The 3,706-nt window shown below is 33.5% G+C and overlaps 1 long non-coding RNA gene across 1 annotated transcript; it reads left to right on the top strand.

Annotated features, from left to right (window-relative positions):
- Positions 1-552: 552 nt before the first annotated feature.
- Positions 553-1,373, top strand: LOC147511767 (uncharacterized). Its single transcript, XR_015217066.1, has 3 exons — positions 553-702; positions 969-1,058; positions 1,148-1,373. It is a non-coding gene; the product is annotated as an uncharacterized LOC147511767 (long non-coding RNA).
- Positions 1,374-3,706: the final 2,333 nt, after the last annotated feature.

Raw genomic sequence — 3,706 nt, 5'->3', positions numbered from 1 at the left:
GTCAGTGAAATTGTAGAGTGGCTTGGTAAATGAGCTGCAAAGAGCAATTCTAATAGCGTGTGCGACTGCGTGCCTACAAATACCATTTGGAATGTTACTCCAAAAAAAAAAATTGTTCAAAACAATGGACCACAATGAAACTAGTTCTCGTGTCAAATGCGATATATAATAGTATGAGATCTCTTATGTTGGAGTCCTTTTCTCCCAAATAGTATTTTGAGATTGGTGAAGTTGCTTGTTGGTTAGGAGATTGTTTAAGGCCCGGAGGCTCTTGAAACAATCCCATCCTTACATCCTATTGGGACTTTCTAGAATCCTCCCCCATAGATATGGCTTGAGATTTATTTTACGTTACTTCGTTGTCATGACATGGAATTATTTTGGGGTTGGGTTTATATCGACTTTGAATTTTTATGTCATGGCTGGGAATCTTTAGAGTACATGACTTGTGTAGTAATTATAAAATAGCTCTTTAGTTTCCAACTATTTTTGTTAGTTATATATATCTGATTTACCTTGTAATTAATAAAGGCCTTTTTGTATTTGTGATTAGGTTGCATATGACAACTAAAGTGGAGATGAAGAGATATTTGGAGCAATTAGTGGTCGGTCGAGGGATATGTATACCCTTTATGTTACTAAGAATGTCGTAGGTTCATAAAATGGGATTTGGATTGCTCTGTTATCTTCCTGGTATGTTGGGTAAGCTTTTTTATTAGGTGGCTTACGATTATACTTGCATTGAATTACATGTGTCATATGGATCTAAATGTTTTACTTCATTCCTAAGTATGTGTGAGCCAACTAAAGGGTGAAACTTTATTGCATTTCCAAATGCTTACAAGTATTTGTTGCACTTTTACTTATGTCTTGGCATTCTAGTATATTTGTTACTTTCGTTCTAGGAGACAATGTTATTGTCATTGGTTGATATTTGTGTCCATGTTCTTGTCTCCTCTTTGTGCTAGATATTTGGTTCTTGCAAACATTATAGCGGTATAACAAGAAATCCATTTGACGGGTAGGAAGCAAAGCCGGAAGTTCTTACTAATTAACACGTAAGTTCTTAATTTGCATGTCATATTTTTTTCTTCTTGTTTATATACATTCTATTTTCGTTTTCTTCTAAACCTTAGATAATGTGCAGCAGGTTAATGTGCCCAAGAGAGAATGAATGATGTGCCACAACTGCTTGTCTCCTTAATTTTGGATATGACTGTATTTGTGTCTCACTCTATAGCTGGACGAGGAAGCTTTTTAGTGAATTTGCTCCTACTAATTTCTCCATTGTTGTGTATGAACATCTATATGTATGTTTGATTTGTAAATTGGGATTTGGATTGTTGGCTTTATTTTATTAATGTTTAATCGGTTGGTGTTTCTTGTTATTCATTTTTTTTCTTGATAAGTGTTTCTAGTTATTCATTTGTCACTTGATTTCGTGGAATGTGATATCTTTGTATGTACAGTGAAAGCGTGCCAGGAACATTTTGGCCCAATTTTTTTTATCATTGGATCTGTGGTTTAGTAACGGATATAACCGTTACTAAAATTATTACTAATAAGTGCGCCAAATTTTACTAACGCTAATATTCGTTACAAATGAACTATTCCAAGAGGCAATCACCCGTTGACTATTTGTTACAATATATATACTAACGGATATAACCGTTACTAAAATTAATTTAAGTAAGAGATATATCTGTTACTAAAATTTGCGTAAGTGACTGTAACACCCCAGAGCTAACGGATATAACCGTTAGTAAAAATATAAGTAACGGTTATGGCCGTTACTAAACACCTTTTATGGTGTAGTGAAGGCAAACACAAATAATACTTCTCTTAAGCAGTCACTCCCTGAGCTACCCCTTCTAGGGTAACACAAATAATACTTCCCTAACTCTAAAGAACTACATTACTAGAAGAAAAGTAAAGAACACTAACATGATATTAATATTGCAAAACATAAACCCTGTTCTATACTTCCATCCCCTGGTGTGGGCAATGAGAATAATAACTTAAAACATAAAAAACTAACCTAATTGGAGAACGCCATGAACCAGAAGAATCACCAAACTTTAAGCACCGGCTTCGTCTCCTCCCTTGAAGGAGAAGATTAGTCTTCCATCAAAAAGGAGGAACACGAAGAAGAAGAAGAAGAAGAAAAGAAGAATATAAGACTAGGGAGATTAATTTATTAAGATTTGTCTAGTGAAAACCAAATATTTTATTATCAATCTATCTTTGCCTCAAGTTCTAAATACAAGAATAATGTGAATTCGCCATTACAATTGGCACTTGATCAGCATCTATATGTATGTTTGATTTGTAAATTGGGATTTGGATTGTTGGCTTTATTTTATTAATGTTTAATCGGTTGGTGTTTCTTGTTATTCAATTTTTTTTCTTCGATAAGTGTTTCTAGTTATTCATTTGTCACTTGACTCGTGGAATGTGATATCTTTGTATGTCTGGCGTGGAAACGTGCCGGGAACATTTTGGCCCATTTTTTTTTTATCATTGGATGTGTGGTTTAGTAGCGGATATAACCGTTACTAAAATTGTTACTAATAAGTCGCCAAATTTTACTAACGCTAATATTAGATTTACAAATGAACTATTCAAGAGGCAATCACCGTTGACTATTTGTTACAATATATATACTAACGGATATAACCGTTACTAAAATTAATTTAAGTAACGGATATATCGTTACTAAAATTTTAAGTAAGTATTTGTAACACCCCAGAGCTAACGGATATAACCGTTAGTAAAAATATAAGTAACGGTTATGGCCGTTACTAAACACCTTTTATGGTGTAGTGAAGGCAAACACAAATAATACTTCCCTTAAGCAGTCACTCCCTGAGCTACCCCTTCTAGGGTAACACAAATAATACTTCCCTAACTCTAAAGAACTACATTACTAGAAGAAAAGTAAAGAACACTAACATGATATTAATATTGCAAAACATAAACCCTGTTCTATACTTCCATCCCCTGGTGTGGGCAATGAGAATAATAACTTAAAACATAAAAAACTAACCTAATTGGAGAACGCCATGAACCAGAAGAATCACCAAACTTTAAGCACCGGCTTCGTCTCCTCCCTTGAAGGAGAAGATTAGTCTTCCATCAAAAAGGAGGAACACGAAGAAGAAGAAGAAGAAGAAAAGAAGAATATAAGACTAGGGAGATTAATTTATTAAGATTTGTCTAGTGAAAACCAAATATTTTATTATCAATCTATCTTTGCCTCAAGTTCTAAATACAAGAATAATGTGAATTCGCCATTACAATTGGCACTTGATCAGTTCCTAAATGTTTATATTTATCCTTTTTTACATTACTGCATTAATTACAATATTTCTTACGAATAATAAAAAGACAACTCATAGCTTTTACTGTATTTTGCAAGTTACAGGCCATTTCAAACCACTTATCATAAAATATGCATTTTAGTGCCAAAAAAAGATCTATTAACTCTTCTTATGAAAGACTCGAGCTTGTATGAAAAAATGCTAAAAAAGTCAAAGTCAACGGTCAATGATCAAGGACTCAAACCCAGAAGACTAAAAATTATGCCATTAACTCAAAAGACTGAAGATGGATGGCCTTGTCTCAAAAGTAGCCTTGCTTAAACCCTAGTTTGCTCAAAAAGAAAGAAGAAAAGCATAAGCATAAAGGAAAAAGAAAAAAGTAAAAG

This window comes from Coptis chinensis, chromosome 3 (genome assembly GCF_015680905.1).
Source record: "Coptis chinensis isolate HL-2020 chromosome 3, ASM1568090v1, whole genome shotgun sequence".
Taxonomy (NCBI): Eukaryota; Viridiplantae; Streptophyta; class Magnoliopsida; order Ranunculales; family Ranunculaceae; genus Coptis; species Coptis chinensis.
This window is presented reverse-complemented; position numbering and strand designations above follow the sequence as displayed.